The sequence below is a fragment of the Macaca nemestrina genome, chromosome 4, assembly GCF_043159975.1.
Source record: "Macaca nemestrina isolate mMacNem1 chromosome 4, mMacNem.hap1, whole genome shotgun sequence".
Classification (NCBI taxonomy): domain Eukaryota; kingdom Metazoa; phylum Chordata; class Mammalia; order Primates; family Cercopithecidae; genus Macaca; species Macaca nemestrina.
The window spans coordinates 24,258,615-24,286,370 of NC_092128.1; the positions used below are offsets into that span (position 1 = coordinate 24,258,615).

The 27,756-nt window shown below is 40.5% G+C and overlaps 1 protein-coding gene across 1 annotated transcript in view; it reads right to left on the minus strand.

Moving 5' to 3' along the window:
* The window catches only part of LOC105471446 (caldesmon 1), a 236,598-nt gene extending 219,866 nt beyond the window's left edge, over positions 1–16,732 (minus strand). Inside the window, exon 1 of the transcript XR_011621946.1 lies at positions 16,640–16,732. The gene's annotated coding sequence lies outside the window, so the exon portion shown is untranslated. The remainder of the gene's footprint in view (positions 1–16,639) is intronic.
* Positions 16,733–27,756: the final 11,024 nt, after the last annotated feature.

The window sequence follows — 27,756 nt, forward strand, 5'->3', positions numbered from 1 at the left end:
CAAAAGAAAAAAGAAGAAAAAGAAATGAACAAAGCCTGCAAGAAGTATGGGATTATGTAAAAAGACCAAATCTATGTCTGATTGGGGTGCCTGAAAGTGAGGGGGAAAATGGAACCAAGTTGGAAAACACTCTGCAGGATATCATCCAGGAGAACTTCCCCAACCTAGTAGGGCAGGCCAACATTCAAATCCAGGAAATACAGAGAACGCCACAAAGATACTCCTCGAGAAGAGCAACTCCAAGACACATAATTGCCAAATTCACCAAAGTTGAAATGAAGGAAAAAATCTTAAGGGCAGCCAGAGAGAAAGGTCGGGTTACCCACAAAGGGAAGCCCATCAGACTAACAGCAGATCTCTCGGCAGAAACTCTCCAAGCCAGAAGAGAGTGGGGGCCAATATTCAACATTCTTAAAGAAAAGAATTTTAAACCCAGAATTTCATATCCAGCCAAACTAAGTTTCATAAGTGAAGGAGAAATAAAATCCTTTACAGATAAGCAAATGCTTAGAGATTTTGTCACCACTAGGCCTGCCTTACAAGAGACCCTGAAGGAAGCACTAAACGTGGAAAGGAACAACCGGTACTAGCCATTGCAAAAACATGCCAAAATGTAAAGACCATCGAGGCTAGGAAGAAACTGCATCAACTAACGAGCAAAATAACCAGTTAATATCATAATGGCAGGATCAAGTTCACACATAACAATCTTAACCTTAAATGTAAATGGACTAAATGCTCCAATTAAAAGACACAGACTGGCAAACTGGATAAAGAGTCAAGACCCATCAGTCTGCTGTATTCAGGAGACCCATCTCACACGCAGAGACATACATAGGCTCAAAATAAAGGGATGGAGGAAGATTTACCAAGCAAATGGAGAACAAAAAAAAGCGGGGGTTGCAATACTAGTCTCTGATAAAACAGACTTTAAACCATCAAAGATCAAAAGAGACAAAGAAGGCCATTACATAATGGTAAAGGGATCAATTCAACAGGAAGAGCTAACTATCCTAAATATATATGCACCCAATACAGGAGCACCCAGATTCATCAAGCAAGTCCTTAGAGACTTACAAAGAGACTTAGACTCCCATACAATAATAATGGGAGACTTCAACACTCCACTGTCAACATTAGACAGATCAACGAGACAGAAAGTTAACAAGGATATCCAGGAATTGAACTCATCTCTGCAGCAAGCAGACCTAATAGACATCTATAGAACTCTCCACGCCAAATCAACAGAATATACATTCTTCTCAGCACCACATCGTACTTACTCCAAAATCGACCACGTAATTGGAAGTAAAGCACTCCTCAGCAAATGTACAAGAACAGAAATTATAACAAACTGTCTCTCAGACCACAGTGCAATCAAACTAGAACTCAGGACTAAGAAACTCAATCAAAACTGCTCAACTACATGGAAACTGAACAACTTGCTCCTGAATGACTACTGGGTACATAACGAAATGAAGGCAGAAATAAAGATGTTCTTTGAAACCAATGAGAACAAAGATACAACATACCAGAATCTCTGGGACACATTTAAAGCAGTGTGTAGAGGGAAATTTATAGCACTAAATGCCCACAAGAGAAAGCAGGAAAGATCTAAAATTGACACTCTAACATCGCAATTAAAAGAACTAGAGAAGCAAGAGCAAACACATTCGAAAGCTAGCAGAAGGCAAGAAATAACTAAGATCAGAGCAGAACTGAAGGAGATAGAGACACAAAAAACTCTCCAAAAAATCAATGAATCCAGGAGTTGGTTTTTTGAAAAGATCAACAAAATTGACAGACCACTAGCAAGACTAATAAAGAAGAAAAGAGAGAAGAATCAAATCGACGCAATTAAAAATGATAAAGGGGATATCACCACCGACCCCACAGAAATACAAACTACCATCAGAGAATACTATAAACACCTCTACGCAAATAAACTGGAAAATCTAGAAGAAATGGATAATTTCTTGGACACTTACACTCTTCCAAGACTAAACCAGGAAGAAGTTGAATCCCTGAATAGACCAATAGTAGGCTCTGAAATTGAGGCAATAATTAATAGCCTACCAACCAAAAAAAGTCCAGGACCAGATGGATTCACAGCTGAATTCTACCAGAGGTACAAGGAGGAGTTGGTACCATTCCTTCTGAAACTATTCCAATCAATAGAAAAAGAGAGAATCCTCCCTAACTCATTTTATGAGGCCAACATCATCCTGATACCAAAGCCTGGCAGAGACACAACAAAAAAAGAGAATTTTAGACCAATATCCCTGATGAACATCGATGCAAAAATCCTCAATAAAATACTGGCAAACCGGATTCAGCAACACATCAAAAAGCTTATCCACCATGATCAAGTGGGCTTCATCCCTGGGATGCAAGGCTGGTTCAACATTCGCAAATCAATAAACATAATCCAGCATATAAACAGAACCAAAGACAAGAACCACATGATTATCTCAATAGATGCAGAAAAGGCTTTTGACAAAATTCAACAGCCCTTCATGCTAAAAACGCTCAATAAATTCGGTATTGATGGAACGTACCTCAAAATAATAAGAGCTATTTATGACAAACCCACAGCCAATATCATACTGAATGGGCAAAAACTGGAAAAATTCCCTTTGAAAACTGGCACAAGACAGGGATGCCCTCTCTCACCACTCCTATTCAACATAGTGTTGGAAGTTCTGGCTAGGGCAATTAGGCAAGAGAAAGAAATCAAGGGTATTCAGTTAGGAAAAGAAGAAGTCAAATTGTCCCTGTTTGCAGATGACATGATTGTATATTTAGAAAACCCCATTGTCTCAGCCTAAAATCTCCTTAAGCTGATAAGCAACTTAAGCAAAGTCTCAGGATACAAAATTAATGTGCAAAAATCACAAGCATTCTTATACACCAGTAACAGACAAACAGAGAGCCAAATCAGGAATGAACTTCCATTCACAATTGCTTCAAAGAGAATAAAATACCTAGGAATCCAACTTACAAGGGATGTAAAGGACCTCTTCAAGGAGAACTACAAACCACTGCTCAGTGAAATAAAAGAGAACACAAACAAATGGAAGAACATACCATGCTCATGGATAGGAAGAATCAATATAGTGAAAATGGCCATACTGCCCAAGGTAATTTATAGATTCAATGCCATCCCCATCAAGCTACCAATGAGTTTCTTCACAGAATTGGAAAAAACTGCTTTAAAGTTCATATGGAACCAAAAAAGAGCCCGCATCTCCAAGACAATCCTAAGTCAAAAGAACAAAGCTGGAGGCATCACGCTACGTGACTTCAAACTATACTACAAGGCTACAGTAACCAAAACAGCATGGTACTGGTACCAAAACAGAGATATAGACCAATGGAACAGAACAGAGTCCTCAGAAATAATACCACACATCTACAGCCATCTGATCTTTGACAAACCTGAGAGAAACAAGAAATGGGGAAAGGATTCCCTATTTAATAAATGGTGCTGGGAAAATTGGCTAGCCACAAGTAGAAAGCTGAAACTGGATCCTTTCCTTACTCCTTATACGAAAATTAATTCAAGATGGATTAGAGACTTAAATGTTAGACCTAATACCATAAAAATCCTAGAGGAAAACCTAGGTAGTACCATTCAGGACATAGGCATGGGCAAAGACTTCATGTCTAAAACACCAAAAGCAATGGCAGCAAAAGCCAAAATTGACAAATGGGATCTCATTAAACTAAAGAGCTTCTGCACAGCAAAAGAAACTACCATCAGAGTGAACAGGCAACCTACAGAATGGGAGAAAATTTTTGCAATCTACTCATCTGACAAAGGGCTAATATCCAGAACCTACAAAGAACTCAAACAAATTTACAAGAAAAAAACAAACAACCCCATCAAAAAGTGGGCAAAGGATATGAACAGACATTTCTCAAAAGAAGACATTCATACAGCCAACAGACACATGAAAAAATGCTCGTCATCACTGGCCATCAGAGAAATGCAAATCAAAACCACAATGAGATACCATCTCACACCAGTTAGAATGGCGATCATTAAAAAGTCAGGAAACAACAGGTGCTGGAGAGGATGTGGAGAAATAGGAACACTTTTACACTGTTGGTGGGATTGTAAACTAGTTCAACCATTATGGAAAACAGTATGGCGATTCCTCAAGGATCTAGAACTAGATGTACCATATGACCCAGCCATCCCATTACTGAGTATATACCCAAAGGATTATAAATTATGCTGCTATAAAGACACATGCACACGTATGTTTATTGCAGCACTATTCACAATAGCAAAGACTTGGAATCAACCCAAATGTCCATCAGTGACAGATTGGATTAAGAAAATGTGGCACATATATACCATGGAATACTATGCAGCCATCAAAAAGGATGAGTTTGTGTCCTTTGTAGAGACATGGATGCAGCTGGAAACCATCATTCTTAGCAAACTATCACAAGAACAGAAAACCAAACACCGCATGTTCTCACTCATAGGTGGGAACTGAACAATGAGATCACTTGGACTCAGAAAGGGGAACATCACACACCGGGGCCTATCATGGGGAGGGGGGAGGGCGGAGGGATTGCACTGGGAGTTATACCTGATGTAAATGACGAGTTGATGGGTGCAGCACACCAACATGGCACAAGTATACATATGTAACAAACCTGCACGTTATGCACATGTACCCTACAACTTAAAGTATAATAATAATAAATAAATTTAAAAAATAAATAAATAAAAATAAAAAAATAAATAAAAATAAAAAAAAGAAACATAGAGAATGGAAGTGGGAAGGAGAACAGTACTGTGCACTGCACAATCCAGGGGTCATCATTCACATTCTAGTCTACATAGGCTGTGCTCTCCAGAGAGAAGGGAGAGTAAAGTAAGTCCAGTTTTCATTCAATTGCACCATATGGAAAGCCAATATGGAGAATAATATTTATGCTTCGGGGGTTTATTTGATAGCCAATAACTAAACAACTAAGTGTCTTGGGTTTTTTTTGTTTCTTTTTTTTTGTTTTTGTTTTTTTTTTTTAAAGGTCAAAGAAAAAAGCTTAAATTGACTCAAAATTTTCTGGCAAAGAAAGCGATTCATGCCAAGTTCTAATACCATGTGTCTTAAAACAGCAAGAGTAAAACAGCTACTCTGAATGAAGCAAATCAGTGAAGTGCCTAGAAAAAAGAGCGTGAGTGGCAGTTTTCAAGTTACGCATAGTACTACTTTCATTCTGCATATATTTATTCACAGACTACTACTTGTCAAACTGTGCTATCAGATGGCATTTAAGGTTTATATGGGCCCATGGAAAAGTTCATATTTATATTTTTGAACTCTTGTTCTAAATGATCAGTTCACTTAAACTTAAAAGATATATGAATTAATGTTATTAATATACTATGAATCAAGTTATGAGTTTCAAGTCATAATAATATTCAGGAAGAAATAAAAACAAGTTGGCCACTTCACTGGACACCAAGATCTTTGTCTAAGAGTCATGCAGGTCCTCAATGTGGGAGCTTTAAAAGATAACAAAAGCATTATTTAGACTGAGCCTCCTGTCAGAAGTGAGAACTCCATATCATTTATAATACATAGTTTATTATAACATTAAGTTATATACTATGAATTAAACTCAATATAGAGTAGATCTTTATTTAAACCAAACCTCTCACTTACTAATAGATCGTGATTACCCATGACCATTTGGAGCGAAATGAATAATTTCTCCAAATATAATTTTAATCATAAGAATAGAATGCAGAGCCTCAAAATGGGCCTATGAATATAGGAAAAAATGCCATATGATAGAGGTAGTATTTTATTTTATTTTTTTTAATTTTTAATTTTTAAAATTTTTTAAATTTAAATTTTTTTTTTTTTGAGACGAAGTCTCACTCTTGTCCCCTAGGCTGGAGTGCAATGGCACAGTTTCAGCTCACTGCAACCTCTGCCTCCTGGGTTCAAGCAATTCTCCTGTCTCATGTCTGTAATCCCAGCACTTTGGGAGGCTGAGGCAGGTGGATCACCTGAGGTCAGGAGTTCAAGATGAGTCTGGCCAACATAGTGAAACCCTGTCTGTACTAAAAATACACAAATTAGCCAGGCGTGGTGGTAGAGGTAGGATTTTAGGTAAGAGATGTCTTTTGGATGTCTATTCAATAATTTGTTGGTATTATTAGTTATCCATTTGGACAAAGATAATGTTAGATCCCTACCTCACATCATCCAACAGTCGTTTCTAGATAGATTAAATATATGAGCATAAAAAGTAAAACTACGAAAGAATCAGAGGCCATACAGGAAAATGTTTTGCTTTGGGTGGGAAAGATTATCTTAAACAAGACTCAGAAGGCAAACAACACAAAGGAAAAGACCGATAAATATGACTAGAAAAACAACTTCTACACTGTGAAAAATAACACAAGTAAAATATAAAGACAAGAGACAGAGTAAGGATAAAATATTTACATATTGATCACAAACAAAAGCTGACTGCCAGTTACGGCTGTGCAGGCTGTGTACTGTACACCACCGGGGGGAGCCATTCAAGTAGACTACAATGTGAATTGTGTCCTGAAGGAAATCCATAATCTATAAATCACTCCTCTATCAATAAGAAAAAAGGAATTGTGTCCTGAAGGAAATCCATAATCTATAAATCACTCCTCTACCAATAAGAAAAAAGATAAGCCACCCAATAGAAAAATGGGCAAAGAATATGGAAAGTAAAGGAGTAAAACCAAATAATAGTAGGCATACACAAAAATGTTCAATCTTACCTGTAATCAATGAAAAGCAAACTGAAACAATAATGAAGCATATTTTCTCCACACCAGTAATAAAAAAAATACATAAATGCAAACAAAGAAATACCATTCCAGAGAAGCAACATTTGAAATATGTGGCATGGTGGCTGACACCTGTAATCCCAGCACTTTGGGAGGCTGAGGCAGGCAGATCACTTGAGATCAGGTGTTCAAGACCAGCCTGGCCAACATGGTGAGACTCCGTCTCTACAAAAAAATACAAAAATTAGCTGAGAGTGTTGATGGGTGTCTGTAAACCCAGCTACTCAGAAGTCTGAGGCAGGAGAATCGCTTGAACCTGGGAGGCAGATGTTACAGTAAGCCCAGATTGGGCCACTTTACTCCAACCTGGGTGACAGAGTAAGACTCCATCTAAAAATAATAATAAAATAAAGTAAAATATGTGATAGTGTTGAGTAGAGTATGGTAAAATGGTATTCTCTTGCATTACTAGGTGAGGTATAAATTTGACAATACCTATTTAAAATAAAAATTCATCTACCCTATTGTCTAACAATTTTACTTTTCCTGATCTTCTCTAAAGAAACCTTCACACACACACATATAAACTATACATTGTATTTATACAATTGTTTATAATCATATCCGTTGGAAACAGCTTATTTGTCCATAGTTAGCATTTAGTAGTTGAGTAGAATGAGATTTATATGTGGTGAAATGAAAGATCTCCACTCTAGACTGTTGAGTGAAAAAAAAGTAATTTTCCTAATGATGTATGTGGTATTACTCCAGTTATATAAAACACACATGAAGCAATATCATACATGTGTTTTTTTTGTACGTCAAACAGTTCTTCCAGGACTACACATTTGTTAACAGAGGTACCTCTGGGAGCCAAAAGGGATTATACATGGATATCAGCAGTGGGTTTTAGGTTTACTTTTAATGTTTGGTTGAAAATTAGAGCATGTGTATTGTTTTATAGACATTTTCTTTTCAACTTACACTTCTGGGCTTGTACCTTGAGACAATGGTGGCATTAAAAAGTCATGAAGAAGACATGATACAGAATTTTTAAAATGACAGCAGCAATTTATAAGCGACAGTGGCCAATGCTAACATTTATAATACACACTTAGGTTTACCTAAAGAAGATGGTCTTACTCATCATTTTCTCTTCTCCCTTCTCTTTATAGTCTCTCCTTTCCACATCTCAGGCCCTAGCTCAGGAACCTACCCCCTAGTCACCTAGACTTTCTCTCTCTCATTCTGCTGTAATTTCCTCATGCAGGATTCAAACCCAGGCTGGTTTCATCCCATGACAAGAAGATTGTTATCTAGATGGACAGGGTGGGACTTCATCTCATCCCACAGAAGTTAAGTGTTGAACAAATAAGGTCAAGTGCTGCCTGTGGAGATGTCCCCAGCCTCCTGCCGGAGGGAAGGGACTGGAAGTTAGAATCCAACTGAGAGGGTTGAATCAGATGCTTGCTTCAAGTCAATGCAGCTAAGGGAGTTTGCAAAGCCACAGTTTGCCCACAGAGTGGGCAAATACTCAGAAGAAAATACAAATTTCTGGAGTCAGAGCAGGCCAGGGAGGGACCAGCAGGCATCTGGGAATCAGAAGCATTAAATTATAGACAACAGATACAAGACAATCTGTAGTCAAGGACCGGCGCTACAAGGCAGGAGAATAAAGAACATGAAGGAGAAAGGGCAGCAAGAATGGGAAAGAGGCCCCACTGTTGTCCTGTGTGCATCTCTGCAGAAAGACTTTGTCATAGTCTTTGCAAGGCAGGAGCTACCCTCAGGGCAGTTGGCCTAGACCAGTGCTTCTTACCTGGTGTGCTTTAAGAAAACTAGCAGTGCCTAGGCTGCATCCCAGTCTAATTAAACTAACATTTCCTAGGTGGAGCCGGATGTCAGTATTTTTCAAAACTCCCCAAGTGATTCTCCAGGACTCAGAGGCATTGCTCTGGCCTTACAAATTTAGAGTTGGTGATTGGTGGCACCTGGCAGAAGTGAGGCATACACAGGGTGGAGAATCCTCGGAATCCACTCCCTCAGAACAATTTCATCTCATTATTTCTTTTAGTAAGTGAGATGATACACCCATTTATTTTCCATAAAAATTAAGATGGCTGCCCTCATTATTTGCTCATATGAGAGCTTAGGCCCAAGGTTTATCAAGTTATCACGATTTCTGGATCCTTCGTTTCAGTTCTCTTTTCAGAGCTGAGTCTTGTCTTTTTTCTCTAGACAGGCTCCACTCCACCCCAAGGCCCAGCAGACTTTGCAGTATGGACCCAATATAGCATTCCATTAATTATATTCTGTCTGAAAATAATATATTCAACACTGAAAAGTGTGAAAAGTAGTCTTTTTCTTTCTTTCTTTCTTTTTTTTTAGAGTCTGGTTCTGTTGCACAGGCTGGAGTGCAGTGGTGCCATATCGGCTCACTGAAACTTCCACCTCCCGGGTTCAAGTGCTTCTCCTACCTCAGCCTCCTGAGTAGCTGGGATTATAGGCACCTGCCACCATGCCACCACTTCTGGCTAATTTTTGTATTTTTTAGTAGAGATGGGGTTTCACCATGTTGGCCAGGCTGGTCTTGAACTCCTTACCTCTGGTGATCTGTCCGCCTCGGCCTCCTAAAGTGCTGGGATTACAGGCATGAGCCACTGCGCCCAGCCTGAAAAGTGTATTTTTGATAATCGGTGCAAAGATTGGATTTATGTTCTGATCTGACATAAATCAGGCTCAAAATTTATTGGCAGAAATAGAAGTTGCATAATTACTCGGCTGTGGTTATGCATTCTTGACACATTTATCTCTCTGAGCCTGAACTCTGTACATGCATGGACACATATGAAATTCCCCACTCATGATGCCTATTTTCTGGCATTTGGAAATAGATTTATGAAGGTATCACTGTATAATATATAGTTTCACTTTTATAATTTGGATGGTTTAGGGTAGTGATGAGAAGAATCTAAACTTCTGTGTGCTAAAATCATAACTTATTCCTTTGAGAATCTGAGATGGATGTACAAATGCAAACACGAAATGAAAAATAATTAATTTGGAAATTATTTGACTGGTTATTTTGACTAGCAAATTTTTTTGGCATCAGGCTGAAAGCTTCCTTTTCTGACAGGCTCAATACTCTCTACTTAGCCTATATGAAATAAGCGTTCTGTCCAAGTTGCACAACCAAGATGATTCATCATGCTTTTGAAGGCTATTCCATTAAGCTCTCAGGTCTGATCTTCCTGATTCTTCTGCCATTTGAAGATCCTTATTAACTCTCTCCTGGAAATCTTCCCCCAGTATGTCTTGAGCTAAAATACTGCATGAATGACATTTCTGAAAATAAACTATGCCTTGGGTGAGGAATCAAAGGACTCAAGAGTACAGATGATAAACTTTTTTTTTCTTTTTTGAAACGGGTATCACTCTGTCACCCGGGCTGGAGTGCAGTGGCACGATCTCGGCTCACTGCAACCTCTGTCTCCTGGCTCAAGCGATCATCCCATCTCAGCCTCCCAAATAGCTGGAACCACAGGAGCACACTACCACACCCGCCTAACTTTTTGTATTTTTGGTAGAGACAGGGTTTCGCCACGTTGCCCAGGCTTCTCTTGAACTCCTGAGCTCAAGGGATTCATTGCCTTGGCCTCCTGAAGTGCTGGGACTACAGTTGTGAGCCACCATGCCCAGCCCTAGATGATAAACTTATATAATGGTTTTCTCTACCAATAATAAAGACTTTGAAGAGAAAGAAAAATCTGTGGGTTGAATGTACAATTAAAAAGATGGTAAAGAGAAGTGACATTTATAAGACGAAGCCGTGGTTTATGTACTGGGATGAATGATGTATTCTTGGTGAGGGAAGGATAATTGACCAGAATCTGGGTGACCCAACTGAAAAACTTAAAGTAAAGGAAGAAAGAAGGACAATCACGTTGATAAACCTATGAATGTGGTTCCTATGGAAGACAACAAGCGTAAGATGAGAATATGAATAAAAGTAGCAGATATGCCTGGGGATTTGCACCCCCAAAATATTGGAAAGCAGAGAGGAGATGGAAATAATACTAATAGCCTCAAAACCATTATACTAATAATAGCTGTCATTGATTGAGTACTTACTATCTGTATATCTCTTTTCATCTTAGAAACAACCTTACAAAGTAGGTACTGTTGTTACTTCCATTTCACAGATGGAGAAAAATGAGGCTTATGGGAGTTAAATAACTTGCACAAGGACATGTACAGCTGGTAGGCAGAAAAACAAGGATTTGAACATGGGCAGTCTAGTCCAGAGGTCACTTTATCATACTGTCTCAGTGTCATTGTGAATGAACCAAGTTGAGGTTATACCATAGTGTGATTTTTTGAGACATGGTGGGAAGGGGCTTCAGATTAAAATACAGTGACGGAGAAGCATGCCATATTCCCAAATGATAGGCTGTAATAAGGGGAGACTGAATGGTATGATATATCAATAAGATATTCACTTGAGTAACCCAAAAACAGAAACACTGTGGAGGAGTGAGTCAGAGAAAAATGTAAGTGACCTGTTCTGGAACTTTGGTATAGGCCACCTGGCCAGGAGAAAATTAATCATGCATTTTAGACAGATGAAAAAAAACCAATGTAGAAGTAATGTATAGAATTGGTCATTGAATATATATTTTATACAGTGGTGATGAGAAACTTCAACTATTGGATATTTGCTAGAGGGTTTGGTGGACATGCTCTTGACTTTTCAGAAGAAAGTGAAAGTCGATCTTTTTTTCTGTTAATAGCTAGGAATGGAAAGGATAAACATTGTCAAACACGTGCCTCAGCTTTTGAGATGGCAGGATTTTTAAGTCTGCAGAAGATAGGTATGGTTCTCCCAAGAGAAGGTACCTGGAAAGGGCTCAAATACAATTCTAGCTGTAATTGGTAATACACGGTTCTGCTAGGAAAGAAACATGGGTCTTAGGACGCTATAAGGAGAACGTGCCACTTATAAAGTTGTGACCTCGCCAACTCCAGACCCACGCTCCTGTATTCCACTGAGGCTAGGGCTCTGCACAGCACCTTTCTGCTTGGCCAGCTGACACCCTGTTAGGCTCTGCCAGTAGGGGGCACCAGAGAGAGACCACAAGCCCGGATGAAGGGACGGGGGTTCCTTGCTTCTGTTGGCAAACAGGTCTTCAGGTCACCCGAGCAATGGCAGTGCCTTCCTGAAGCAGCAACTAAATCTAGTTTGCAAGATTTGTTTGTTTGTTTGTTTGTTTGTTTTAACACTTGCCATATCAACCTTCCAACTTGTCCCCCAAGACAGTTGGTCTGTGTCTTGGAAATCTGGGTGTCATGAGGCCACTCTTTCAAGGTCAGAGACACCAACACCAGCCCAGCAGCTCTCTGGGAGCCCTCCCTAAAGTTTCTCTGTTTCCCTTATAGAAGGTTCCTGTTTACTGGGAACTGCATTCCCTAAAGCGACTCGAGAGCCAGCTCTTTCTGTGAGAGTAAGAACCTCTTTTGTGTATCCCTGAGAAACCTATGTCAGTTCTTTAAATTAAATTACGGAAATATAGTCCACGCTTCCTTGGCATCACTGAACCTTACTGCTGTTTTCTGGAACTTTGAAAAACTCCCTGTACTTTTGGCGAAACAGAATTCCTTCATGGTGTTAGAATGAGCACCTGGGTCCCTGGCTCCAGGTGCATCTTGACCTTACACATCAAGCATCCTCTGAGGCGGGATCATTCCACGTCCACACCTTACCTCACTCTTCTGGTCTTGGTTTTTTCTGTTGTTGTTTTGTTTTGTTATTTTCTTTTTGAGATGGAGTTTCGCTCTTTTTGCCCAGGCTGGAGTGCAATGGCGCAATCTTGGCTCACTGCAACTTCCTTGGTTCAAGCGATTCTCTTGTCTCAGCCTCCCAAGTAGTTGGGATTACAGGTGTGCATCATCATGCCCAGCAAATTTTGTATTTTTAGTAGAGACGGAGTTTCACCATGTCGGCCAGGCTGGTCTTGAACTCCTGACCTCAAGTGATCTGCCCACCTCTGCCTCCCAAAATGCTGGGATTATAGGCACAAGCCACCACGCCCAGCCCCTGGCCTTGCTTCTTAAAGACCCAGTCCTTGCTCTGCATCCTTGAGTCACTTCTTCTATCTTTGGTTCCAGGGCTGAGAGGTATTCCTTTGTATTTGTGAAGACAAACAAATAAGTGCCTTTTCTCTTTTCATTTATTGGGCCTCTTTAGACTAATCTCCAGTTCTTGAAACATTATTTCTCACTAGATTACTCTTTCCAAAAGTCCAAACTGGGATGTCTTATTCCATTTGAGCTGCCACAACAACATACTATAAACTGGGTGGCTTATAAATTATGAAAATTTATTTCTCACAGCTCCCGAGGTCGGGAAGTCCAAACTCAGGGCAGATTCAGGGTCTGGTGGGGATCTGCTTTCTGCCTATAGACAGTGCCTTCTTGCTGTGTCCTCACATGCTGAAAGGGGTGGGGGTCTCCCTCTAGCCTTTTTGATGAGGGCATTAATCCCATTCATGAGGACTGCCCTGACGACCTAATCACCTCCCAAAGGCAGGACCTCAAAATACCGTTACCTTGAAGGCTAGGGTTTCAACATGAATTTTGGAGGAGAAACAAACATTCAGACCATAGCATTTCACCCCTGCCTGTACCCAAATTCATGTCTTTTTTTTGGTGGGGGAGGTGGATGGAGTTTCACTCTTGTTGCACAGGCTGGACTACAATGGCACAATATTGGTTCATTGCAACCTCTACCTTCCAGGTTCAAGCGATTCTCCTGCCTCTGCCTCCTCAGTAGGTGGGCCTGCCACCACGCCCAGCTAATTTTTTGTATTTTTAGTAGAGACAGGGCTTCATCATGTTGACCAGGCTGGTCTGGAACTCCTGACCTCAGGTGATCCACCCACCGTGGCCTCCCAAACTGCTGGGATTACAGGCGTGAGCCAGTGCACTCAGCCTCATGTCCTTCTTGCATGCAAATATATTCATTTCATCCCAAGAGCCTGAAGTTTTAACTCAGTCCAGCATCAATTTAAAAGTCCGAAGTCCAGGGTCTCATCTAAATGTCATCCAAATTAGATATGCATGAGATGCGAGGTACTATACATCCTGAGCTGTGAACCTCTGAAATTAAACACGTTAAGTGCTTTCAAAATAAAATGATGGGACAGTCATAGGCTAGATACTCCCATTCCAAGATGGAGAAATAGTAAAGAAAGAAGTGGCAAATTCTGAACAAGTCCAAAATCTTAATGCTCAAGCATAATCTTTTTGGTTCAGTGTTCCGCTGTCTAGGTGCTGGGGCAGAGGTCCTGCCTTGCACACCCACTGGGATGGCAGTCCTACCTCTGCAGTTTTGCCTGCCTTCATGGCCTCGGACAGCTCTGACACCACAGATTTTCCAGGTGTAGCCTATGGCACAGCTCTCTCGGTTTGGAGTTGAGTGCCTGCAGTTCTCCCAGGTGGGAATCACATGCTAGGGGCTCTACTGGTCTGTGGTCTCAGGGGTGGCCCCACTCCCATGGTTCCACTGGGTATTGCCTTAGTTGGGACTCTCTATGGTGGCCCCACCTTTGTGGTGTTTGTCTGCCTGGGCCTATGACGTTCCAGGGCATTCTCTGCAATCCAGTTAAGAGGCAGCCGTGCCCCCATGGCTTTGCTGGGTGCAGACCATGCTGCACTGGAGCCACCTGAGCTGGCCCTGGGGCAGCCAAGGGGCACAGTGATGGAGTGCAGGGAGTGGAGCCCCTGATATAAGGCTGCTCTGGGCAGTGATGGCCTTCCTTTGATATTGTTCTGCACCCCAGGACCTATGATGGGAAGGGCAGCCCCAGTGATCTCCAAAATGCTTTCTGAGTCATTCTTAATCCATTTTCTCAAACAATAGGTCCTGGATTTCATTTAAATTAAATTACAGAAATATATAGTCCACCCTTCCTTGGCATCACGAATCTTACTGCTGTTTTCTGGAATTTTGAACAACTCCCTCTAGGGTTGGCAAAACAGAATTCTTTCACATTGTTAGAATGAGCACCTGGGTTCCTGGCTCCATATGCATCTTGACCTTAGTATGAAACATCCTCTGAGGCTGGATCATTCCACATCTGCACTTTACCTCACTCTTCTGGCTTTCTTTCTCAAGACCTATTCCTTGTTCTGCATCCTGAGTCACTTCTTCTATCTTTGGTTCCAGGGCTGAGATGATAAATGTCCCAATTATCTTGATGAATAGCATCTGGCTTCCATTGAGATGACAATCTATACCAACCTTCTTATCAAATAATCATTTGGCTGCACGCTTGTTCTCTTCCACACAAGTTTTCTCATATTTTTTCAATGTGAATAGACTAAGAATCTTCTAAAATTTTAAGCTCTGCATTCCTTTTAATTAACAATCCATCTTTAAATCATTTCTCTCTTCTTGCATTTTACTATGAGCAATCAAGAGAAACCAGGCTACACTTTCAACACTTTGCTTAGAAATAGTTTCAGCTAAATATTTAATTTCATCACTCACAAGTTCTACCTTCCACAAAACACTAGAACAAGAACACAAAGCAGCCAAATTCTTTGCCACTTTAAAAATAGAATTGCCTTTTCTCCCATTTTCAATAACAGATTTCTCATTTCCATCTGAATGGCCTTATCAGAATAACCTTTACCATTCATATTCCTACTAACATGTTCTGTTCATGACCACTTAGGTATTCTCTAAAAAGACTGAGGTGTTCTCTACTGCTCTCCTTTTTTCTTTCTGGGCCCTCAGCAATATTGCCCTTAATGGTTAGTTCACCACAGTGTAGGCTTTTTCTAGCATGCACCTCAAAACTCTTCCAGCCTCTATTCATTATCCAGTTCCAAAGCTACTTCCACATTTTAAGTATTTAGTACAGCAGCACCCCCACTTCGCAGTACTAATTTTTGTCTTAGACTGTTTGGACTAACAGGACAAAGTACCATAAACCAGGTGGCTTATAAACAGCAAAAATGTATTTCTTACAACTCTGGAGGCTAGCAAGCCAAGATCAAGGCAGATTTGGTGTTTGGTGCAGGTCTGCTTTCTGGATTATAGACAGTGCCTTCTTGCTGTGTCCTCACAGAGTGAAGGGGACAAAGAGTCTCTCTTCAGCCCATTCCAGTTCATGAGGGAATGGGCCCTTATGATTTAGTCACCTCCCAAAGGCATCATCTTCTAATATTATCATCTTAGAGTTAGGATTTCAACATATGAGTTTTGGGAGAGACACAAACTTTCAGACCGCAGCATGGGAGAGCATTCAAATGAGAGAGTCCAAGCTTTGACTCCTGAAGGCACCATTTCTGGAGATTCCAGTTAAGCTCTTCCTACTACCTTCCCCATAGGTTCTCTTTGGTCATCATGAACTAATAGCAGTGGCTTCATCAACCCACACAACCATGGTAGATAACACTATACATCACAAATTGAGAAATAAATACCACTATCACCACAACAAAAGGGTTTCCAAAATCTTCCAGAACTCTTGGATGCTGAGCAAAAAGAACAGGAATTGCTTATCTGTTAAGGCCACATCACACCATGTATTATAAAGAACAACTGGGAGATGAAAGGCACAACTTCTGGGACATTAAAAGAAGATGAAGTATATTTTAAGTTGCTATTTCTAAAGTATAGCAAAACGACACTTCCTCCCCCAACTTTTATTAATGTAGCCAGGGAAAATTTTTCAGAGAAGATAGGTCCACGAGGTGAGAGCTGAAAGGCAATTGCCCCTTGGAATTTAAGTTAAATTCACCTCTCTAGCAGATGTTTTGATTTAAAATAGTTACCTTTTGTTCAGCTTAACTCTCAGCTCCCAAATCTTTCTGCTTTCAATTCTTCAAGGAAGGCATCCCTGAATACAATGCGAGGGAGGGAGTTTAATCCAGAATTCTTGAAAACAGCTTGATATTTTCAACTAAATCCAGTAGCGGAATGCAGGCTTAACTGGCCCCACCCAATTTCTCCCACCCAGATATTTTTCCTTTTTGTCCAACAAAGTTTCTTCTGGTTCCAAAGAAAGAAAAAGGAAGGAAAAGAAAAATGTTTGCTTAAACCATGAAACTCTAAACTACTAAACTAATTCTGACCAAATTTAAGATGCCTGGTACTGAATTAGGATGGAGAAAATAAGAAAATTTTTTAAATGGAGTTTTAATTTTATCTTCTCTGGTAAGAACACTTAGGTTATAGGTTACTACTGTACAGTATAAGCGGCTTTGGATGCATTTATTTTATTAATTAAACACACGCTTGTTGTGTGCCTATAAGGTGCAAGGTACTGTGCTAAAATCCATGTGGAGGTACAAAGTGAAATCTACCCTAAATATTGCTTGGTGGAGCTTATAAATCAGTAGAAAAGATTAGGTAAATATGATTAGAGAAATGTGAACACAGATTACTATGATGTGTGGCACAATTAAATACATGCCAGAAAGACATGGAAGTAAAGTTCTATGGGAGTCCAGAGAAAGGGGGGGCCACTTCTTTTCTCCAGGAAAGGCTTCCTGGAGGAAGAGGCGTTTCAGCTGCCCTTTCAAGAGAAACGAGAGAAAAACCTTCCAAGCCTCCTTAAGGAAGAGAGCACACACAAAGGGTGTAGCCAAGGAAAGGATGAGGCTCCTTTAGGGAGTGACTTGCAGTACTTATCACAGTAACCAAGCCAAGTCTGCCAATGTTTGGTGAAGAATATTGCTCTAGTAAACTTACTCTAATTAGCTTACTTTGATTTTGCTTGGTTTCTGGAGGAATTCAGGTAACGTCTACGTAAGTAATGTTACCTCCTCTGCTTTCAATATGTCTAACATTTAATACATAAAAGTATTAAATTAATCTTGCTCTTTCTCTCTCTTTCTCCCCATCTCTCTCTCCCTCTTCCACTTCTCTTTCAATGTGTGTGTGTGCACGCATGCGCACACACACACATATACACACACACACAACTTCCTGATAGCAAGGAATAAAATAAATACTTAAAACCACCTTTAAAGAGGCAAGACTTCTGATTTTCTTCATTAAATAACCAACCTGCATTTCAAGCTGCACAGTAAATCCCATCAGAGACATCTGGAGTTAGGCCCCAGTCTTGCTTCCTGGGAACAAAGTCAAAAGATTTCAGGCCTGACAGCAGGCTCGAATATTTCCTCAGCCACTTTACCTCCCCTAGAAAAGCGACAGTTCTGTGTAATACCACCCAGTGTCTGCTTTAATAAAAATCTCTGTCATTACTACAGGCTGCTACTAGAGAAGGTTTGCCATTGGCCAAGGGCTTAACCTTGAGGCCCTGTTCTTGCATCTTCTCTCCTCGGTCTTCCCCTTGACCATGGCTGCTGCAGGAAAAGAGGGGTCTGCTGTCATCCAGACCTTAACACAGCCGGTTTATTTTTAAAATAATCGCAAACAACTAATCTGATTGGCTATTTTTCATTGAATGTATCAGCGGACTTCAGTGAGGAAATTAACCAACTGCTTGTGGATCATACTAAAATAGACCTCAAGTTTACGCATGTGAATTCGTCTGCCCCTGGGAACGAGTAATTTCTGCTATGTGATTATGTAAATAAACTAGATTTAAGTCTTATATCTGTGAGAAACTCCACAAGTAAAGTTATGCAAATTTCAAAAGGTGAATTCAACAAAAAGTGGACAGAAATTAGACTACAGACACTGTCACAGATTATGTTAGGATACAGATATTTTAATAACCGGCAACACTTTTCTGATTGATTCCAAGCTAATACTATCCAGCACATGCTGCTTATTTCTTGTTCATTGACAAAATGCTAAATTGAGTCATTGCACAGATGACATCTCCACTTTGAAAGAGATGGTCAACAAAACAGCAAGATCACTTTAGCAGGCATCAGAGGAAAGAAGTTAAGTATTTGCTGACCTCTCAGAGAAGGAAATGAACTCCAGTTCCCACCCCCCACCCTCTTAGATTTGCGCAGGATTGTGAAGAGCTGAAAAACTTCAAAGTATAACAAAACTGCGGCTCAATTTTAGAAATATAAAGCATTTGGAGTAACTAATTTGGCCAAATATTTATGTTTTGGTGCATAGTTGAACTGCTTATCAGACCTTCAGGAATTCTTTGTTTTTCATTTTTGTGCTTTTATTTCCTCTCCTATCTTCTCCTCCCCTCAATCGAAGCAAAACACCATTTGGCAATGAAAGCTGAAGATGCTTCTTCATGGAAGAACCAAGCCAGGGCCAAGGGGGCTGATCCCCAAGTTTCTGCCAGCTGCACTCAAAGCAATCATCTTCCCTCCCACTAGCTCTCTTCTGAGAAGTGCCGGGAAATGTGGAAATCCCTAAGGCCTCCCCAGGAAAGAAACAAAAATCTTTTCCTATGAGTATAAAAACTCTTCTTGAGAGATCTTAGATTGACTTTAAAAAGCTGCTGTAAAGAGCTGGCTTTTGTGTCTTTACAAACTGGGGCAGAGAGGTAGGCAGGGAGGCTCCCAGGAGCCTCCAGATCTGGTGGACCCTCTCTTTCCACTATCAATACCCACCAGCCTTCCCTGCCACCTCCCACAATCTCTCTGCAGTCCTAACCTTAAAGAAACAGAACACTGCTCAGGGGGATGATGCTCATTTATAAAAAAGAAGGGTAGGTGTTAGTTACACTGCTAACTTTCAGTGGAGACAGGGCAAAGGGTAGGCACTTGGACAGTCTTTGTGGGAAATTACGCTGAGATGTTCTATACTAGTAAGAAGGGCAGAGGAACCGCTGTTTCTCCTTTAATCTCCAGGCTGACCTCTGCTCTAAGGGCTGCCCGCAGTGACAAGTTCTGCATTTCCTATTAGTTTCTTCACCCTCCAGCCCTGGGGGCTGCTGAACCACACCAGAGATCCCAGGTGGGCCCCAACCCGCCCCTGCCAGCAGAACTCTACTGCTCCCAGGCTTCAAAGCCCACAGGGCTTCAAGCACATTCCAAGACATTCCACAGCTGGGAGGCTGGGAGCCTGGAATGTCTGGAGCCCACAGAGGGAAGGTGTCCCAGCATGCTCCCCCATCCCAACCACATTTCCCCAAAGATCTCAAAGCATTCTCCAAGGGTGATCTCATTTACTAATAGACATTTATTTCCATTTTCATCCTTACTGTTAGGAATGGCCTTCTTTTGCATGAATGTCATTTTGAGTTTTTCACATAGCCTATCTCATGGTAAGAATATCACCTTGGGAACCAATAACCCAGTTACTACTCAACTACCAATTAGATATCACTTAAGCCCTTTTCCAGTGCACAGACCTTTGAAATTTAACAATGAAGCAGCAAGGAAATGACTGTTCCAGTTCCACCCATTGAAAGAGAAAAATGTAATATGGGGCCAAGACATACATCACAAATATGTGTGTGTTTGTGTGTGTGTGTGTGTGTGTGTGTGTGTGTGTATCAATACCTCATAGTGCTAGTGCTACTGCAGTCTTCAGGACTTCTATTTCCTTAACTGTAGAATGAAGATAATAACACCATCTTACAAAGTTCTTTTGGTCTTGCTATAGTGACTGGAACATAGTAGGCACTTAATGAATGTTTGCTGAATAAATACACTGATGGATGAATAAACATAAAGTTTCAGGGTTTCCTCATCTCTTAACCTGCCATGTTTAATTCACAGGGCAATTTGGAGGATTAAAGGACATCCAGGTTTTTAAAAATGGCTTTTGAAAATAAAAAACTAACTGTAAAAAAATACCAGATTATTATTGCGCATGTGCCTAATAGCATTGGTGCCCAGGTGTGTCAAAACCTCATGGATCTATATCTTTTTAAAAAATACGCATTGGGCACTAAAGCAACTCCCTGTACAGGGAGTAACTCTGCCTCTCTGGTTCTTTCTATAACTTTGTTTTTATGTATTAATTGCCTCAACCCCATTAAAACTATTGAACGTGAATCGAGTGCTTGAGATGGAAGAGTTTCAGAGCTAATATGGTTTGGCTGTGTCCCCACCCAAATCTCATCTTGAACTGTAGCCCCATAATCCCCACGTGTCATGGGAGGGACCTAGTGGGAGGTAATTGAATAATGGGGGTGATTACCTCCATGCTGGTTTTGTGATAATGAGTTCTCAGGACGTCCGATAGTTTTAAAGGGGCTTCTGCCCCTCTTCACTTCTCCTTGCTGCTGTCATGTGAAGAAGGACGTGTTTGCTTCCCTTTCCACCATAACTGTAAGTTTCCTGAGGCCTCTCCAGCCCTGTGGAACTGTGAATCAGTTAAACTTCTTTCCTTCATAAATCACCCAGTCTCAGGTGTGTCCTTATAGCAATGTGAGAATGGACTAATAATACAAAGCTTAATTGGGCAGATAGTATGTGGGGTAACAGTATCAGTCCTAGAGTCTAAATGCCTGCTTTTTGTGCTCTGACCCCCTGATTTACTAAGGTACCTGACCTGGCTATGCCTTAATTCATCCATAAAATGGGGACATTAGTAGAATACTTTCATAGAATTGCTGTGAAGATTGAATAAGATACATGTGTAAAGCATTTAGAGAAGTGCCTTGCACATGGTAAGAATCCAGTAAATGCTAACTCCAACCATTGTTGGTGGTATTGCTATTATTATCCCTTTGCTAATGAGCTTGCAGTCTAGTGGAAAAGATAGACCATAGAACAAAACTGGAGGAGTAGCGCAGCACGAAAAAGGTTACCAGCAGTATGCTTTGGGTGCAGATCCAGGAGACATCTTTATTCACAATCCTCATCACCTCCTCTGCATAGTCTCTAGTTTGTCACTGTTCCAATGTACACAGAATTTAAAAATAATGTCCCAGATTCCATCTGAGGAGCACAGAGCCTAACGCTTCTCACGATCATCACACAATACTTCCATTAATGCAGTAAGTTTGTGAAGCCATATCACACTGTTGGCTCACATGAAGCTTTTGGTCAAACAAGACCCCCAGGGCCTTTTCACATCAATTGCTGCCAAGTCGCATGTTCTCTATCCTGTATCCCTATAATTCTTTTTTGGACCTAAAAATAAGACTTTGCATTTATCCGTATTACATTTTGTGTTGTTAGTCTTGGCCCAGCATTGCAGCATGTCAAGATAATTTTAAATCTTGATTCTGTCAACTCTCTCATGTCTTTTTTTAAAAATCCCCTCCAGACTTGTGTCATTGCATATTTGATCAGCATACCTACTACCTCCTCATTCAAGGCACTGATTCAAATGTTGACCAAAATGAGGCTAAGAGAATAACCCAACAGTTCAGTTTCAGAGCCCTCAGCATACTCAATTGTGTCCACTAATCATTTTGGGAATGATTGTTCAAGTAGTCTTAAATTCATTGAGAAGTATCCCTATTTCACCATTTTATTCAAAATACCTTGCTGATACGAAGATACACTGGGTCTATGACATTCTTGAATATTATTTTATTTTAAATGTTCCTGAAGTGCTTGTAACTCCCTTAAATTTTATGAGAATATTCAATTTCTACATCTAGATTATCAGTAAAGAACATAGTGGACACCATTTAATAGGTGACTTAAGAATAAAATTATGCCATTTGATTGTTACTCTTGCACTCCAATTTGAGGCTTTAGTTTGAAGGTGCATTTGCTAGGATATTTGCCTGCCTCAACAAAGAGCCTCCAAAATCTCAGTGGCTTCAGACAATGGAAGCTTATTTCTCACTCACATGAAGTCATATGAAGTGATCCTGGTTGTCAGGCTGCCTTCCATGTGTCATTAAGGAAATCTGATTTCTTCTGTTTAGTGGCTTGCCTCTCCTCTTGTTCTTTGCAGTTTTAGGAAGTCAGAAGTTAATGGGGAAAGGAGAGAGATAATGACATGTGGAATGTTTTTGTGGCCCGGCCTGGGAATAGTGCAAGTCAGTCACGTGACCACTCTACCTGCACAGGAAGCTGGGAAGTGCACTTCATGTATGTGCCCAGCAAATCCAGAAAGGCAACAGAAAGGTGGCTTAAAAACAGACAGAAAACATAGTTTAGGTGGAACCCACATGGTATTTCATGTTAAGTATGGTACTAAACCTGACAGTGTATGGGGTTGATGGATCAAAAGTGATAAGACCTAGGTTCTAATTCCAGGTCCGTCATTTATTGGGTAAATGTAGTCTTGGGTAAGTCACAGAACTGTACAGTTGCAAGGCTTATGATACTGTCTTCGTCCATTTTGTCCATTGCTAAATCCTTTTTGTTTGTGCCCATTTGTGTCACATTCTGTGGGCTGATCTCTTCCACATAGTTTTTGCTTGTTTCGCACTATAGAAAACAGACAAGCTCTAAACCATTCAAGGTAAAGCTCTGCCCCAATTACACTGCTTCTATGACTTGAAGTCCCGTCACCGATGTTCCCTCTATAATTAAACTTAAGAAGCAGGCATTGAGTGCCTGTTGAGACTAGGACATGTGCTAAGTTGTGGGGTAATACATAGATTGATACAGTGAATCCTAAAATAAACAAAAACACTTGCAAGTGGTAAGAATTCACAACTTCTGAATGAATTAAAAATTACTTGAACGATCATACCCAAAATGATTAGTGGACACAATTAAATTTGCCCAGGGCTCTGCAATTGAACTGTTGGGCTATTCTCTTAGCCTCCTTTTGGCCAACATTTGTGTCAGTACCTTGAATGAGGATGCAGAAGGTATACTGATCAAATGTGCAATGACACAAGTCTAGAGGGGATTTTAAAAGACACATGACAGAGTTGAGAGAATCAAGATTTAAAATTATCTTGACATGCTGCAATGCTGGTCCTAGAGTTGAGGATCCATCTGACAGTTTTATGTACCAGATAGCTCTCACCTAATTTGTCACTAAGAATGTTCAACAGCAAACAATCAACATCTTCACTAAAACTACTAGAAAATATATTTAACTGGAGGCCAGATAATAGATGACCTTAAATGCAAGGACAGGGAATTTAGACTTTATTCCACAGGCAACATGTGGGCCGTCAACAGTTGTTAAGCCAGAAAATCTCATAGTCGAAGTGAAGAAAACATAAAGCATAGATGAAAGAACCTCTCATTCTGATGAGATGGCAGGCTGAAATCACCGGGAATCTCTGCCTTTTGGGTATGCCTAGGATTTGAGGATAAAATATAACAAAACAATTTTTTATGCAAAACTAAGATCACAGAAAGAAGGGGAAATCACAGAAAGAGAAAGAATGAAACCAAGCAAGTTTAGCGTGTGAACTGATTCTCCATTTCCTGCAAAATTGGAGTGAGTCACGGAGCTTCAGAATCCATGGAACTTGAGTTTTAATGACCACAGGAGAGCCTGAGCCTTGAGCCTTGAGGCTGCACAAGATGGGGATTGAAATGAGACTCCCTCATAAAGCCAACACCCTTGGAGGCCTGAACCGTCAGGGAGGATATGAACGAGAAAACAAGAAATTTCTCAACCAGCATAGCAGGATGACACAGAAACACATTTGTCTCTCTTTGTGGGAAAAAAACATATTCAAAATCTTGGAGAATATGAAACCCTGGATCTACTCTACATACGAATTTGGTTTTAAAAATTACCCTATTGGAATAGCCCAGAAACTTCCAAGCCAAGGAAATTAATGTAAAAACTGGTCCCTGGCTAATAATATTTTGGAGTGGCTGGCAGAAGCACTTATAAAAACACTCCAGAGAGACATTCCACCATCCAGAATGCGAGGTGGTTTCAAAGGAGCAAGCAGGTCCACGCGAAATGAGCTCACAATACAAGGAATTACAAAACACTGGAGGAAATCATCCATCCTGGGCAGGAGTCAGTAGATATTACACACAGCAGGATTCACGAGCACTGCCTCCTACCTCCCAAGGAACCAAGGTGCTAGAACAACAATCTGAAAGAGAATATAAAATAAGCATGTTTAGAATGATTGAAGACATTACAGAAAGAAAGAAATCCACAAGAAAAACAATACCATGACCAAAACAAGGCAGACTTTTTTTTAAAGAACTAAATGGAAAGTGTAGAAATAAAATGCACAGTTATTTAAACTAAGAACTTAATGGAGGCCAGGTGCAGTGGCTCACGCCGGTAACCCCAGTACTTTGGGAAACCAAGACAGGAGGATTGCTTGAGCTCAGGAGTTCAAGACCAGCCCGGGCAACTTGGCAAAATCGCGCCTCTACCAAAAAAAATTACAAAAATTAGCAGGTTATGGTGGTGTGCACCTGTAATCCTAGCTACTCAGGAGGCTGAGGTGGGAAGATCACTTCATCTCAGGAGGTCAATGCTGCAATGAGCTGTAATAGGGGCACTGCACTCCCGCCTAGGTGACAGATCAAGACCCTGTTTCAAAACAAATATATATATAGTTACCATTAGCCAAATCAGATGTCATTTGCTTGAAGATATACATTTCACATATATATTTGAGATACATATCTCTCAAGTACTTATCCAGATGTATATACATAAATGGATGAACTAAATAGCAGATTAGACATATCTGAAGAAGAATTAGTGAATTAGAAGACCAACCTGAAGCAACACAGTGAAGGTAGCACAGAAAAATAAAGGGGTGAAAAATTTGGAAGAGAAGTTAAGATAGAAAAGATAGCACGAGAAGCTTTAATGACGTCTAAAATGATTTCTAGAAATGAAGAAAGAATGGAACTGAGGCAATATTAGAGAAAGCAATGGCCAGAAATTTCTAATTGGTTGAAAAGCATGAATTCTCACAGCAAAGATGCATAGTAAAACTGAATAGCATACATAAAAATGTGTCCAGGCCCGTCCTCTCTGTGATGTACCCACCATCAAGCACTGTCAGTCTTTGTTTTCTGGGGATTTAAGTTTGTCTTGACAGTTACCATTAGCCAAATCAGATGCCATTAGCCAGATAATATTACTTAGATTTGTTCTTTAAGGGAGAGAGAGTGGTACTCATTTTGCCTATCTGTAAGAAAACACGTGATTTCTCTTTGGAGTCTCTAAGGCATGGAAGGAAAGAGAGAGGTCCTATTGCTGAGAAGCCCCGTTTTGCAAAGGATCAGTCTGGGAGTCTGTAGAATGTGGAGCAGCATGAATGAAGTGGAGGGAGCTGAGGGTGCACGTTGATGTGTGTACATTTTTCTGTAGCTCTATACTCTTACAGACATAGGCACATATTCAAAGGGATTTCAACAGGCTCTCACTGACCTTAAGCCTCTATCATGAGATTTTTGAATGTCATCCTAAATGTTCAGATATAATACACTTATTCTCTTCATTTGAGGAGGATATTTGGTTTGGATTTTGTTGTCAGTGGTGATGGCTTTTTGAAGCAGAAAGGAACCTTTGCCTCCACTCTTTTTCTGCAATAGACACATAAAGGAGAAAGGCTTACATTCCCATTTCCCACGGAAGGTACAGTATGCAGGAAGCATTGAGACTCCAGAACCTGTGAAAAAGATGTTTCCTTTAATAATATTGTATCTTGTCTCTCCTCCCTATTCATGGGTTTTAGGTATGAGTTGCTCTTACAGATTTCTAGTCAGTGTGTTGGTGCAATTTTTCCTTTTAGTAGTAATATTGTCGTTATGCAGTGAGTACTCTTCAATGTTTCCAAGGTATTTCTGCATAGAACAGTGTTCAAGGACTTTATCAAACTCCTTATAAAATGTACCCCAGCTGGACTCTTCAGAGTTATGTATATCTACCTCCTAGCAATGTTTAATCCCAGGTAGCCACAACATTTTAGAAAAAAGTTCCAAATTCAACTTGAATGTCCCTTATGGCAATAGGACAATGTGTAAACCAAGTCCCAGGAGCAATACTAGAAACCTCATAGTACTTGCAATAAGTATATACATTTATTTCTGCTAAGAAGAAGTTCCACTGAGAGCGATACACACACACCCCCACATACACACACAACACACGCACACACAGAGAAGGCAGTGGGGAGGGAAAGAAAGAGAGAAATAGCATTCCTGTAGCAGTGTTTAACTGTTATCCAAATAAGTGTGCTGTATGATACACACACACTCACCAGATTGTATGCATATATGGCATTACCACCTGAGTTTATGTTTCAAGGTTTACTTCAATATTTCACCCATACAAACTCAGTTATTCAAATATACTGAATGGTGTGTGTTAATGTGCAATGAATTTTCCCATCAAGACCACTCCAAACAGATAAATGTATCTACATTTTGAATCAAGTGCTATTCAAAACTACATCAATATCAAGGCACTTCAAAGAGATACACTCATGCTGCCTCTACCTGACACCAACCATCTTAATGAAAATTGAAAACAATGAATGTCAAACACCAGTTTTCATATCCAGATACAAAGAGTCTTGGATGGTACAAAGTGTATTTCTCCAGAGAACAATGCCACCTGCATCAGCAACACAGACATTCAGGAGCTGTTCAGGTGCATCTTGGAGCAGTTCTCTGCCATTTTCAGACACACGGCCTTCCTGCATTGGTACACGAGGGCATGGATGAGATGGAGTTCACTGAGGCCAAGTGCAACATGAATGACCTGGTGTTTGCATACCAACAGTACCAGGATGCCACGGCCGAGGGGAAGGGAGCGTTTGAGGAGTGCGATGAGGAGGAGGTGACTTAGAGTCTTCTGTTACTGGATGTATTGATCTGTTCTCACATGCTAATAAAGACATACCTGAGACTGGGTCGTTTATAAAGGAAAGAGGTTTAATGGACTCAGTTCCACATGGCTGGGGAGGCCTCACAATCATGGTGGAAGGCAAAGGAAGAGCAAAGTCACATCTTATGTGGCAGCAGGCAAGAAAGTTTACGCAGGGGAACTCCCATTTATAAAACCATCAGATCTCATGAGACTTATTCACTATCACAGGAACAGCTTGGGAAACAAAAGGCCCACCCCCATGATTCAATTACCTCCCACCCCGGTTCCTCCCACGATGTGTGGGGATTATGGAAGCTACAATTCA